Source organism: Sorex fumeus, unplaced genomic scaffold, assembly GCF_029834395.1.
Source record: "Sorex fumeus unplaced genomic scaffold, SorFum_2.1 ptg000018l, whole genome shotgun sequence".
In the NCBI taxonomy this organism is placed as follows: Eukaryota; Metazoa; Chordata; class Mammalia; order Eulipotyphla; family Soricidae; genus Sorex; species Sorex fumeus.
Genome location: NW_026606075.1, coordinates 34,813,768 through 34,829,266, shown reverse-complemented (window position 1 = coordinate 34,829,266; position 15,499 = coordinate 34,813,768). Strand labels below are relative to the sequence as shown.

General features: G+C 39.9%; 1 protein-coding gene and 1 non-coding gene across 2 annotated transcripts in view; both read left to right on the top strand.

The window, feature by feature from the left end:
- CWC27 (CWC27 spliceosome associated cyclophilin) overlaps positions 1 to 15,499 on the top strand; it is a 260,727-nt gene that overhangs the window by 227,335 nt on the left and 17,893 nt on the right. The window lies entirely within an intron of this gene.
- Positions 14,925 to 15,031, top strand: LOC130021912 (U6 spliceosomal RNA). The gene has a single exon (XR_008792242.1). It is a non-coding gene; the product is annotated as a U6 spliceosomal RNA (small nuclear RNA).

Here is a 15,499-nt window from a genome sequence, read left to right as displayed (position 1 = left end):
GGGATTTTACCCCAACACTCAGATCTGATGAAAAGGCAACAGTAGACAATTTGTTTTCTATTGCTGGTTTTGAATAACTTATGATGTCACGCTACTGCAGTAGTGGCTGTGCAATTTTGAAATTCTGAAATTTTAATAATGAAATCTGGAGGGATTCTGCCAAAACCTGCTGGGTTTCGAGATTTGTTCCTGAGTCTCTGGGATCATGGCCATTAAGCAGCTTGATCAGGAGTCAGAAAGGCTGTTGGTGGGCAGCGACTCGGGGTCTCTTTGGGACGGGGAGGAAAGGGCCGGCTCTTCCCCCATCCCATGAGGCCCTGCGTGTATTGTCACTGCGGGCCCAAACCTGACTGTCCAATGGCCTCTGGAGGATGGCGGCCACCAAGTCACCTAGGGGAAGCAGGCAGAGGAACAGCACCCTTCCCCCCCTGGGGTAGCCCAGCAACAGTAACCTGCTGTGGGTCTGGACACATTTCTAACAAAAGCCACTGAGTTCCGAGATTTATTTCTGAGTCTCTTGAATCATGGCGTTAAGCGGCTTGATTAGGAACCAGAGAGGCTCTATGTAGGCAGGGACTCGGGGTCTAGTTGGGTTGGGGAGGAAAGAGCCGGCTCCACCCCCATCCCATGAGGTCTGTGGAGCAGGATCTTAAAGTTTTCTCCAGTGGTTGATGGATAACTCAAACCTCTGGAGTACAAATATGCCCCCCAGTTCAATTTTGGCACCACATGGCCCACCCAAATACTGCTGGTGTTGCCCTGGTGGCATCACATAGCCTTAAAGTACCACATCACTGGCAACAACTCACACAAGTATCTTTTGGAGTGCTCCCACCCACCCAGTTCCTAAGCACTGCTGGGGAGGCCCAATTTAAAAAAGAAAAGAGGGAAAGGAGGGGAGGGGAGGGGGGACGAGAGGGGAGGATAGTACCATAATAGGACACTTGCCTTGCACGTGGCCAATCTGAGTTTGAGCCCAGCACCACATATGGTTCCCTAAGCCTGCAAGGAGTGATCCCTGAGTGCAGAGCCAGGTGTAAGCCCTGGACACTGCCAGGAGTACCATCCCCCTTTTCTACCCTTCCCTGCCCCCCCAAAGAAAGAAAGACAAAGAACATCCTTAAACCACAAAATACAATCACCAAGCTGCTTTGTTTAAGGTAAGACAGAAAGAAGGCTGAGGGCAAGAAGACTGTAATGGTCCCTGACACCACAGATCCCCACAGCAGTGTTTTCTTCAAGTCTAACATAGAAGTCTGCGGCCAGGGTCGCCGAGAGTTCCCAGGAGTGAGCAATCTCAGGCCATCTTGAACAGCACTTGAGCCCCTCTTTCCCCCTAAAACAAAAAACAAAGGAGAAGAAATAGACCTTACTCTTATTAAAAGGCTGACATGGCCTAGCTCTCAGACCTCTTTTCAGCCATCCACGAAGTAGTATTTACATGCATGATGACACAAAACAGAGGAAGACTGAATTTCAGACTCTTCTAATATGGTATGAGCCCGAGAAAGAGTACAAGAGGCGAGAGAACTGAAGGTCATAGGCATGCCAGCAATAGGCAGGAATCTTTGGGAAGACAGTGGGGTGTGTAAGAGTATAAAAGTCCTAGCTGAGAGATGCTTTACAATAGGATACCTGAAATCTTATATCAAGTTGATAAAATATATTTGGGTCAGTTAATCTGAAAACTTAAAGGCAATTCTTACCAGAATTCATAAAGTCAAAAGGAGAGTGTATTTTGATCAGAACTCTGGAGTTTTTGTTTAGATGTCATCTTCAATGGAGAATCCTCTCTAATTTCTAGCCTATAAGTAATTTTTACTTTGTGTTTTTCTAACAGTTCAGATAAAGTGCTTTTTTTGCTCCTTAAACTTCTGTTGTCATGCCAATCCTTTGCCCTTTGTACTAGATAATACAAATAGTATTCATTGTTTTAATTTTTGGGTTTGTTGTTATTTTGTTTCCTTTTGTTTTTGCTTAATATATGCTTTGAAGAATGCAGGAATTTTGGCACATAATTATTAATTCTCAAGCTTTATGTGAATACTTATCATCAAGGAAAACTAAGACCTTTCAATGACATCAGTGCTACAGCATTAGTACTTATATATGTGTTTACTCTAATCAAATAAGTCAGATTAATCCAGTTTGTATAAATGTGGAAAGAAATTGAAAGTTGCTATTTTACTTGAGTTTTTTTCATGTAAATAATGTGTGTGATATGAATGCGTAATAAAGTTAGACATGACACTTATCACCACTGATTTATAATGCCAAATGAAACATGTCATGTTAGGGAAAATGAGGGTTTCCACTTTGAGGAGATAGTAGGAGTAAATTATGAAGTGCTTTCATAGATCACTGGCAAGATAATAATGAAATTTTGGGCTCATGAAGGATTCTTAAGTATTCTGATGTGGTTTAATTCTACCATAGTAACTTTGTAAAAGAAGGATTCTTGCCCTCATGTTCCCTGAGAGGAAACTGAAGCTTAAAAATCTAGAAGTGGGACTAGGAAGCAGGAATGTAAGGCTCTTTGGGATAGTACTCTTGAGCGTCCCTTCAGTACCTATTTAGAAATATATAGGGATTTCTAATTTGACCATTTTTTTATCTACGTTTTTTTTCAAGGTCAGGTCACTATATTAAAACAAATAGATGCATACTAGAGATATAGTACAGGCGTTAAGGTGCTTGCTTTGCCTGCATGAGACCCCAGTTTAGTCCTCAGCACTTCATATCATCCTGTCCAGAACTGCCAAGACCCACAGGGAATACTTTCGAGTGCAGAGCCAGGAATTATCCTTGAGTGCCACCAGGTATGTTCCCAAAACAAAAACAAGCAAACAAAAATGTATCAATCCTTCTTGTGCTTTTATAATTGTTTTTCTGTTGGTAGTAGGAGAGACAGTGTTGGATTCCACCAACTAATCAGTTTTTGTTTGTTTGCTTTTGAGCCACCCAGTGGTGCTCAGGTCACTACTAGCACAATATTTGCCCACTAGTCTGTGCATTGCTAAGGATCAAATCTGAAGTCCTACATGAAATGCTTGCATTCAGCATTTGGAACTATTGCTCTGGTCCACCAAGTAATTCTTAAGGGAAATATTTGCATTTGCTTTATTCGGATAGCTTAATTAGATCTTTATCTTGGCTCTTTTCATGTAAACCCTCATAAGATCTTCATTTGGCTCATAGGTTAGGGACAAGTTATAATGAATTTATTTCTCATGACTCCATCAGATAATTGGTATTTTTTCTAGTCCTATAAATGAGGAAACTGCAGTTCAAAGATTTGCAGATCACAGAGTAAGAATTGGTGAAAACACATAATCCAGGCTGCACCCAGAATATCACCCTCTACCAATAGTTTTCAATGTGAAGTAAGGATTAGTAGGATAAAGGACTGGAAATTCAAGTTAACTTTCTGAGATCTTTGATTCTAAATAATACATATTATCTGGAGCTGCTTACAGCGCGTGTCATTTATCCACTTCTTTGGAACACTTTCCATGTTTCTTTAAAGAGATGAACCATTTCTTTGGTTTTACAAAGTACCACCAAAGGGTGTTCATGGAAGCTTCCTGTAAATCCATTCTTTTTCCACCAGGAGCTCTGAGACCAAAGCCTACTCTATAATCATACATATTGAATTACCACCTAATTATATGGGAAGCTATTAAATCAGATGCCCTGGGTTCAGTCCTTGCTCTGATAGTGACCACTGAATAACCTTTGCAAGCCTCAATTTCTGAGCATGGGATGATAATACCTACCTTTGAGTTATCATTAGAGTCAAATGATATAATTCACATAAGTCAGTCAACAGTGCCTAACTCAGGAAATGCTCACAAAGTGTTAGGTGTATAAGAGGGAGGGGGTACAACATTGGTACCCAAGCTGAACATTCTATATTAAATTGGTATAATGATACTTGTACAGTCCTTATAACCTCAAAAAATATAAAACAAAAAGGCGCACGTTGATTTACTTCAGTTATATTATCTGTGACCTAGAAGGAATGTGGCTATGTTCATTAAATTGCTAGTAATGCTTGATGGTTCTATTTTTAAATCTGTGGAGGAAAGGATAAAAGTGTTGTAAAGCAGGTTCTTTAGTTGAATCCAGATTATAAAATGCTGAGACTTGCAAAGTTTATCTAACACAAATTTTGCATTTATGGGGGAAATGAGGAGTAGACGACTTAATCTTTCTGCACTACTGGTGATACACCATCTTAGATTTGACTCTCCAGAATTTCACTCCCCCTCCTCCTTTTTTTTTTCTTTTTCTTTTTTTTTTTTTTTTGGTTTGTATGTTTGTTTGTTTCAAGATGACAGCATTTTGGACAAAGAAACGCAATGTAGGCATAAGTTTATTTCTTAGAAAAGAAAATTTATGGGGCAAAGGTTATTGGGCTTAGCATAAATAGTTTTTAAAAGCTATTTCACAATTCAAGAGATCTACAAACTATGAACAAAATGAAAGTTGCCATTTTACACTTGGCAATCAAGAATAATCAACAAACATTCTGATACTTTAGCTGTATTTGAAAATTTTAAATAATGTTTTAAATATAAATAGAAAAACCCAAGTAGTAAAATCTTAAGAAAATATAGTTAAAGAAGACATATCGTTGCTGTATAGTTTAGATTTCTTAAAAAGACAGTTTTAAACATCATTTCTATAGGATAACATCGCTTTGTCCTTCTTCCACAAGAAGCTTAGGTTTATCTGGTTACACCCATCACAGTACTCCTGAGGCACTTCCATTCCATTGTGTTTATCTGTAAACAGTCTTCCCTATGCTCTCCTCCACACCCAGTTAATCAGCTTTCCCCCTAATCAGACTCTGTTAATTTGTAAGGTTAGATTTCTCAGAAATCTATGATTTTATATGTATGAGTGAAACATTGCCTTTCTCCTCTCCTTATGCCTTATGAACAGTTTACTTTAAAGCAATGCCCTTTTTGTATAGATACAGGAAGACCGTTAACATTATGCTTTGTAATTTAGGACTTGATTGGCTTTGAATATTATTCACTCCCAGGCATCTACTTTCTCGACTTAAGCCTCAGTTGCCCTTAGTTCCTGACACCCCAAAAGCAGGGTCCCGATGAGGGACTGAATGGACCCAGGGCAAGCGGTGAGCTACCATGGCATCAAAATGGGCCAGGCCAAAGTGCTATGATTCATAACTATAAGTTAAGAGTTTGATCATAGACAAATGCTGTTATGGTCCCAAGGTAACGACGAAACTAGGATCCTGCTAGGGGCGGGAAAGACTATCTGGCCTGAGCACTGTAGTCTGAGATCAAGATGGCCCTAGGAGAGCAATTCTATAAGTTTAAGGTATTTCTTACTGTATCTATACAAAATTATATTATATATGCTTATATGTTTGCTAGACAAGGAGAGGAGAAACACACCCAGGAGAATCCGCTCTAGGGTGGATTGATCTGATAATGAGGATCTGGGCTGGAGCGATAGCACAGCGGGTGGGGCGTTCGCCTTACAAGCGGCCAACATGGCCGACCCGAGTTCGATTCCTCCGCCCCTCTCGGAGAGCCCGGCAAGCTACCGAGAGTATTCGATATGCCAGACACAGTAACAACAAAGTCTCCAATGGAGACGTTACTGGGCCCGCTCGAGCAAATCGACGATCAACGGAGGGCCTTTACCTTACCTTTACCTCCTAGGAGTGGATGTCCCCAGGGAAAGAGAGAAAGAATTCTACCCCTATTGATTGTGACCACACCTATGTGTAATGATTACCCCAACCCCTCATGCCTTGGGATTTAACTGTACTTGAAGAGTGGGCTGGGGGATCAGAAGGAAGAGGAGGAGGATGAAGGGGGGATGGAGAAGGAGAATGAAGTAGCATGGTGGAGGAAGAAGAGGGAGCATAGGCAGAGAAGGGAGACTGGAGTAGATGGAGAGAGGATCAGAATAAACTGCGACTAATACCAACCAGCTTGCCCTCATTTCCTTCCTCCACCTGACCATCGCCATCGACCTCCCCGGGGTGGGAGAAGGGTGAGACTACCGAAGGCGGGTGGGAGAGGTAGAGCCACCTCCGCTGTGTGTCGTGCCCCCTTTGTGTGAGTTGACACAATTTCACTTTCAGAGTTATTAGATAAAATTTGATATCTATCACCATATTGATTTTTTGGATAGCCAAATTTATATTTATAATACCCAATGTGAAAAGGGACAGGAAAGAAAAAGTAGTAATTTCATATTCCATAGGTAATCATTAATGCTTTTGTCTCTTATACAGATATGAATGTCAATGTGCTTTTTTCCAAGAATGGAAAAAAATTCTATTTTCGTTTTCCTCTATAAATCTTTCATCAGTGAATAATCCAGTAGTTCAGTGTTTTGTAACTCCATTGTTTATTTCTTCTGCTTAAAGAAGTAAAGCCTCTGATTCAGTATGCTCTCCTTTCCCATTTTAATCACTGGTGTATGGTTTACATATAAGAGAATATCTGGTCATGCTGAAAAGTTTGGACAGTAGTATATGCAATGTACAGCGCAGAGCAAGCAAGATAGTAGAATATTTACTACGCCCCCTAAAGTGCTCTCATCCCCCTTTTTCAGCAAAGAAAGATGATGCATTCTAATAAATTGAATCACTTATGCTTATATTAGAAATATGGAGAGTTGCTGATTTGTGCCTGCCTTTGGGTGTTACATTTAGGGGTTTGTAGTACATCACAGATAACAGATACAGATTTTCATCTTTACCAGTTTCTACTTTTATTCATTTGTATATCCTTATTTGCTGATAAAATTGAATTTTTTAAATTGTTAACTAACCATTTATATTTTATTATTGTTTTACTTGTTAGGTATAATCTAATGTATTTTCCATCTCTTGGTAATTTATGAACACTTTTAAATATTAAAATATTATTAAAATATTCATTGTTTGGAAATCTCCATTATCAGCTTAACATTGTCTTACAGTTTGGTTTGTGGAGATTTTTGCTTGTTTTTAATATGGACTATTAAATTTTCAATGCCAAATCTGTAAATCTTTTCCTTCATGTGCTATACTGAAGTCATTCTTTAGGTCACTGAATATTTCATTTTTACCTTTCTCTCCTATTTGTTTTTTGGTTTTTTGTTTTGTTTTTGCGCTACTTTTAGCTGTGCTCAGGGCTTACTCCTAGCCCTACACTTAGGGATCGCTCCTGACAGGATTCGGGATACCATGTAGGGGTACTGGGAGTTGAACCGTGGTTGCCATGTGCAAGGCAAACGCCCTACCCTCTGTGCTATTACTCCAGCCCCATCTCTTACGTTTCTAAGTTTCATATTTATTTTCCTTTTCTCTTTGTTGCTGTTGTTGCTATGACCAGGAGCCACACATGTTTGTCTGTGATACTCTCACGCTTGGCTGCAGTGCTTGCCAAGAGTCACACATCTGGTTGTGGTGCTTGCGCACTTGACTCCAGTGCTCTCTGCGGCATCACACATCTTAGTTGTGGTGCCCACACACCTCTGCACTGATGAGCACACACTCTGCAGCGCGAGGGGCCCAGACAGCAAAGAGCTCTGAGTGGGTGGGTGGCACCACAGTCTGAGCTTTCAGACTCACACTTACAAGGCAGGCTCTTTAAGCCCCTGGCCCATCTCCTGGGCCCTCGTTTTTATTTTCGATTCACATCTCCAGTACACCTGAAATTGATTTGAAGTATTACATTAGGTTAATGTTGCACCTTTTTTGTTCTCTATTGCTAACCACCATAATTGAATATTCCTGTTTTCTCCACTGATACTAATCATGTCCTTTCTCATAGAGCAAGGACTTATGTATATTTAGGGGTCTACTTCAGAAGTTTACATGGATTTTTCTGTCTATTCCTCTGCCAGAACCTCATTGTTAAATTATTGTGCAATATAATATTTAATATCTGGTAAGGCAAGTTAGGCCTTTATTGTTTAACATATTTTTTAGTTTAAAAGTCTAAGCAACTGTATAATGTGCTACATTCTTACTTTCTTTTAGCTTATTACACCTGGAAAAAGCTCAGACAATTGACCATGGAATGAATAAAAAAGGCCCCATTATTTAACAGGTGGCCACTACCTGAATTGAGGCACTTGTGCCAAGAAGGAAATAATCAGTCTTTAGACAAGTCTCCTACTTTCAAAGTAGCGGAAAAGATCACATGTGGAAAATAAGTGGCATGAGGAATAAGAAAGAACAAAATCTAGGATGTTTTATTGCCATTTTCTGGTGTAGTGTATAAATGTTTTTATGAGAAGTTTGATTAGATTTTTTTTCTTCTCCTTGGTTCTGAACAAAACATAAAGGATTAATAACATTCACAGCATTCACCTCACTTTTATTTCACATGATATGAATCCCCAGAACATCTAGGATGACCACATACAAATGCAAGCTGTAGAATTCTCCAGTGATATACAGCAAATCTATTTCCTATCATTTTAACTTTTTAATATTCCTTCTCTCTGGTATTAATGAGTATCTAGTTAAATATAATAATAATGTTCTATTCTTTGTGTGCAGGTAATTCAGTTGATTATAATAATTTTGAATTTGAGCTGTTCTCTAGTAGAAATCAAAGTTACACTAAGAAACAAACTTTTATTAAATATTTATCAAGTAGCTTTTACTAAACATTTCTTAGGTATCAGTCTTTTTTTGTTTTATTTTAGTTTGGGGGCACACCCAGAGCTACTTAAAGGTTACTCCTGGCTTTGCATTCAGGAATTACTCCTGGTGGTGCTGGGGGACCCTATGGGATGCTGGGAATTGAACCCAACTGTGTGCAAGACTGTACATGCTGTACCACCCTACATGCTGTACCACCTCTCCAGCCTCAGTCTAGTCTTTTTAAACTTACAATCTAGAGAGTTCTTAACATCCAAATTATATGGGAGATCTAATAGACAGAATTACTAGACTTCTTGATTAAGATCTCATAGCAGTGCAGAAGCAGATCTGAAAAATAGCCAGTCATGGTAGACTCAATTCTACTTTTTTTTTTTTGTAAAACAGTATATCTTGTTTGTGGTTTTGTATTACAGTAATCTCTCTAACCATCTAATCTTTATATCGTCCATATTTTCTAATAAAGCAGTATTGCTGTTATTTGACTAGTAATAAAGACACACATGTGACTTTTAGACTTTATTAATTCTTAGTCAAAAGTTAGCCAACCCCAAACTTAGTCTATACTAAGTTCCTCCCCAATTGAGGAGATCCTTCTCTCTCCATTCTATTCTCCAGTAAGCCTTTCTATTTCAAAAAAAAAAAAAGTTAGCCATCCCTCTTTAAATAATTGGAAATATTGGGGCCGGAGAGATAGTACAGTGAGTAGGTCTCTTCCCGCTGACCCAGGTCCAATCCTGGGCACCCCATTTGGTTCCCTCAGCCTGCCAGAAGCAATTCCTGAATGCAGAGCCAGGAGTAAACCCTGAACACTGCTGGGTGTGACCCCACATACACATTCTCCACCCCGTAAAAAAATGAAAGAAATTATTAAGTCCATATTTCTAATTTTCTAATTCTACAGTATATGAGGAGTATAAATTCAAAAAAAAATTTAAAAGTTTATTTAATGCAAGAAGATTGTGCCACATTTACCTGTAATTTTTTAATAAAAATATCAATAGTAGAGTATGAATATAGATTGGGAGTCAGATCTAGGATAAAATCCTAGTTTATAAATTTGCTAGCTATGTGATCTTGGACAAATTATAACCTTTTTTAGCCAGTCTATTAACTGGGAATCAATACACTGGCTCGGCTCTTCACTCGCTACCTGTCTGAATGCAAGGTTCTGTCCCAATGGAAAACCAGCAGGACCGTACTACTGTTCAAGAAGGGAGACATCCATGACATTGGCAACTATCGCCCGATCTGCCTATTGTCTGTCATCTACAAGTTGTTCACTCGAGTCATCCTAAATAGGATTGGCAGAACACTAGATGAAGGACAACCATGCGAGCAAGCCGGGTTCCGCAAAGGATTCAGCACCATCGACCATATCCACACGATAACCAAGCTCATTGAGGTTTCTCGGGAGTTCAAGATGCCGCTCTGTTTAACGTTCATTGATTTAAAGAAGGCCTTTGGTTCTGTTGAGACAGAAGCGGTCATTGAAGCCCTAGCCAATCAGGGCATTCAAGCCCAATAAATCAGGATCCTCCGTGAGCTGTATTGCGGATTCACTACCAGGATCTCACCATTCTACAAAGAAGTGATCGTTGATGTCAAGAGAGGGGTGCGGCAGGGTGATACCATTTCACCAAAACTCTTCAGTGCCACCCTCGAGAACATCATGCGACGACTGGAATGGGAAGGAATGGGAGTGAAGATAGATGGTCGGCAACTACACCACCTCCGCTTTGCTGATGACATTGTTTTAATAACACCAAACATCAGCCAAGCAGCACAAATGCTGGCCAACTTTGACCGTGAGTGTGGAAAGGTAGGACTACAGCTGAATCTTACGAAGACAATGTTTATGAGAAACAGCCTTGTTCCTGACGCCCCATTCGCTCTCAATGGAACGACCATCTCTGAATGCAACAGCTATGTGTACCTAGGTCGAGAGGTCAACATAAGAAATGACCTGGCACCCGAGCTGCGCAGGAGGAAGAGAGCGGCTTGGAACGCCTTCAAGAACGTCGAAGAAATAGCTAAGAGGACGAAGAACCTCCGGCTCCGGGCACATCTCTTTGATTCCACTGTTCTTCCTGCATTAACATATGCCTCAGAGACCTGGGCCCTACGCAAACAAGATGAGAACGCTATTCAGGTCTCCCAAAGAAGAATAGAAAGAGCTATGCTTGGAATATCACGTTTCACTCAAATGAGAAAATGAATCCGGAGTTCTGACATCCGTCCACGATCAAGGATCAGGGACGCTGTCTCATTTGCCAAGGTGTTGAAAATCAGATGGGCTGGTCACGTAATGAGATTTAAAGACGACCGCTGGACTAGAGCTGTTACTGACTGGATTCCACGGGATGTCAAAAGACCGCGTGGCCGCCCACCTTCCAGATGGTCAGACTTCTTCGTCAAGATCATGAACGATCGGTTTGAGGCCCTTCATGTTCCCGGAGCGAACAGATGCCATTGGGCTACACTAGCACGCGACAGGGACAAATGGAGACGTAACTGGCGCCTGCTCGAGCAAATCGACGACTAATGGGAAGTTAAGTGATTAAGTGAACTGGGAATGATATCACACCTTCCTGATAGGTTGGCTTCTGTAGATTAAGTGAGATGCTGTTTTTAAAGGATGCAGTGGGGTATCTGGAACAGACATTGTGCAGTGAATGTTTTTTACTCATTTAGATGTTGACATTGAAATTTTTAGTTATTATTTTTTCTATATTTGACTTCTGTCAGTAGATCTTTAAAGTTGATGATTGGAATTTTTGTCATTTGTACGTTCGACAACATTTTATAATCTTAGCTACAATAAATTATAGTGGTGATGTAGGTTTAGCATGACTCTTAATATTCTTAGATAAAACAAATTTGAGATTTAATTGATAGGCAACAGTTTTGCAGCATTGATGAAATATTTCTTTCCCTAGAAACCATGTATAAAAATATAAATAATAATAAAGAAGAAACATCCATTGTAAATACAATTTAAATATAAATCAAAAGAATATTAATCACTTTAGGGAGGCAGTGAGTTCAATCGAATATGATTGTTCTTATTTCATTCCTCTCTCTTAGCCAGGTTCTAAGTTTAAAGACAAATGAAAAAGGAATCCTTATAGGTTCCCTGGTTAGTGTTCATTTTATAGAGGGCAATAAGTGTTGCTGCAGAAGACCAATGTGCTTCATTTTTCTTTCCTCTTTTTTTCAATTTAGTCACTGTGATATTACAGAGTTATTCATGACTGGGGTTCAGGCATAGATTTCAACACCTGTCCCTTCACCATGGTCCACTTCCCTCCACCCATGCCAACCTACCACCATTTCCCTCCCACCCAAAAGTCTACCTCTACCATAGGTACTTTTTTTAAAATAAGTTTTGCTCTGTGACTTGCAGTGCTGTTGCCGATGGGGGTTTATGCATTGCACTTCATCACCCTTCAGCACCTCCTCCTCTTCCCAGTTGCACCCTGCCCTCCACCATTGATGTTGCCCCCGAGTGGAATGCTTCCTACTGAATACCAGTCCTCACGTTCTTTGTTTCCGTTGTCTTTGGGTATTTGCTGTCTTCCCATTATGTTTCTTTATATCCCACGTGTGCGAGATCGTTCTGTGTTGGTCACTCCGACTGACTTCATTCAGCACTAACATGCTTCATTATAAAAGGGACTTGATCTGAGTGCTGCTCTTGAAAAGTAATTTTTTTATTCTCAGCCCTCTTTGTCTATCTCTTTAGTTCTAAAGAGAGAACCTTAAGAATTGACTCAGAGTTTTCATAGAGTTTGTCCTAAAATAAGGTTTGGCGGGGCTGGAGCGATAGTACAGCAGGTAGGGCATTTGCCGTGCACTTGCCTGACCCAGGCTGAATCCCTGGCATCCCATATGGTCTCTTGAGCACCGCCAGGAGTAACTCCTGAGTGCAGAGCCTGAGCATCGCTGGGATTAACCAAAAAAAGCAAGAAATAATAATACATATAGAAAGGTTTTGGTTTCTTTGATTTTGTTTAAAATTTCCCTCCTGCACAGGGGCCACGCCCTGCAGTGGGCTGGTATCACTCAGAGGATTGTGCCATGCTCAGCCCAAATGGAGACCTCCACACGCAAAGCAGGTGCTTCAGCTTTTCAGTCATGCAGAAAAGCTGCATGAAACTTTATTTTGTTATGGATAAGTCCTTTTGTTCATGCATATGTTTTCAGAGAGACAGCCAGTGTATACAACCGCTTACCAGGCATTTTTTGGTTGGGAACTTCATCTTCAATATTTTGTTTTCTTACTTCACTGGCCATTGGTTAAATATAATTGGCTGAGCAGTTGGTTAAACCCCAGGGTAGGTGCAAAAACACATACTATAGATTTATTCTGAAAAGCTCTTAAATCTTCCCACCTATATCTGTTGAGTTGAAACATGTTAGATGGGCGAGAAAAATGAGAAATTGCATTTCTGTGTAGCTAGAGATATTCTAAAAATTACGTCTTTCACAGTTTCTCTACAACAATATTCAGTGAGGATTTTTTTTCTTTGTAATTAAATGAAACGAAAAATATGTTTAAGAGTAGGTTTTGTAAAACTCCAAACTAAGAAAACAGTATAGACCTTTTCAAAGTTCAGAAAAAAAAGGTGTTTTTTAATCTTCATTTTCTTTTTGTGAGGACTGGTGTCTGTCTTCCTCTTTGCTTAGTGTATCTGCTTTTCTGTCTTTCTCGGAACCCCTTTTTGTTCCTTTTTGTTTAGCTATTTTTAAAATTTTGTTCCTGTTTTCCTGCTTGGTGTTAAGTTTTCTGAGTTTTGGCCATTCCTGTCTGTATTTTCTTTTCCTGCTTCCCTTAGGCCTGTTTCCTATTCTGAGTTTTTTGTCTTCCTTTTCCTTCTCTAGATCTTTCTCTTCTTTAGGGTCTTCTGTTTCTCACAGTCGTCTCTGTCCTTTGCCACACTGCTCTGCTGGACATGAATAATGCGTGACCTTCTTTTCCTGGACTTTTTTCACAAACATGCTTTGATCTGTGAACTCATTTGTGTCTTGTCTGTCCTTCGCGGCTTGTGAATCACTGTGCTCTCTACTGTCTACTTCATATTGAAAAAAAGAGCCATCCTTCTTTTTTCATAAGTGCTGTTTCCATTAATCCTTTTTAAGTTGTAATTCTTGTTATTGATCATACTCTACAATATTATAAGATTTAAGAAATATGCTTAACAACTCTGTCTGTATGTTTGACTTGATGCACCCAGCATCAAAAGTTTCAGTGCTGTCCCTACGCTAAAAAGTAGTGTCCTCTGCCTGTTCCTCCAACCTACTCAGACCCTTTCCCTCTAGTAATTATCTTCACTTAGGTCCAAGGACAGAACATTTTTGGAAAGGAAACTTTATAAGTTTAGTTTTTAGTTCACGATGATAGAGAAAGGTCCTAAAATTAAATTGTCATGACTTTGTAAGTAGAGGGTGGATTATTGAAGAAATCAAGTTGAGACAACTTAGGAAGCCATTTGGAGGAAATAATTCAACTAGAAATTTAGCAAAGTATACTATAAAAGAAGTTCCTGGATTGATAAAAGATTAATAAGTGGGAAAAGTACAAAAGATCTGGAAGAAAATGTAAATAGATATTTACATAATGTTTTTGCAGGACGAATAGAGTGTGAATGGGTATATCCTTTCTGAAAGGATATATAAACAAATGAGAAAATGTATCATCATGGGAAGATTTAATATTAGAGCTAGTGAGTAACTGAATCAAAAAGTACATCTTGTGCCCGGAATACTTTTCTTTCGTGTCTACTGGTGTCATTTTCCTCTTAGTTGCTCTTACCCACATACAGATTTTCCCAGAAGGTGGCAAACATGTCTTCAAAAACTCGAGGCTTTCATTCCCTTATAACTAATAGTTCTTGAGCCAAATCTGTGAGGCCTTGCTCAATTCAGAGGCCCAGGAACTGATCCAGCCACTTATGGGTCAGTGGTTAGATTCTGACTTTCTCCTGAAAAGTCCTATACCATATGTCCTCTTCCTTGGAAAAGCAGGATGTCATCCCAGTCCCACAATATAGAAAGAGAGTGGATAAAGGTCATTTCTGAAAGGAAAAATGTACTACAAAAGGTCATTTCTGAAAGGAAAAGAAATATACTACAAAAAAGAAAATGCTGAGTGGGTAAGGCAGGGTGGGGAGGTACCTATTCCCTATAAGTAAGAAAATCAAAGTATTCAAGTGGGTATTAGTTACAACATTGTCTATAAAAAATTGACATTTAAATAAGCTTAACAATGCCTACAGTGCTCGCTTCGGCAGCACATACACTAAAATTGGAACGCTACAGAGAAGATTAGCATGGCCCCTGTGCAAGGATGACATGCAAATTCGTGAAGCATTCCATATTTTTTAAAAAACAATAAATAAATTAAATAAAATTAAAAGGGGCTGGAGCGATAGCACAGCAGTAGGGCATTTGCCTTACAAGCTGCCAACATGGCCGACCTGAGTTCAATTCCTCCGCCCCTCTAAGAGAGCCCAGCATGCTACCGAGAGTATCTTGCCCGCACAGCAGAGCCTGGCAACCTACCCGTGACGTATTCAATATGCCAAACACAGTAACAACAAGTCTCATGATGGAGATATTACTGGGCCCGCTCTAGCAAATCAATGAACAACAGGAGGACCGTTGACCATGGTGCCGCCAGCAGGTCAGTCTCTACCTGTGAGACGAGTGCATCAGCAACCTGATGGCGCCTTCAGACTTCCAGATACCCCAAAATTGCTGCTGTGCCTTTGGCCAGACCCCAAAACTTGGGGCAGTTTACCAAGAAAGTAAATAGCCAAAAGTTAGGTATGTGGGAAACTTACCCACAAA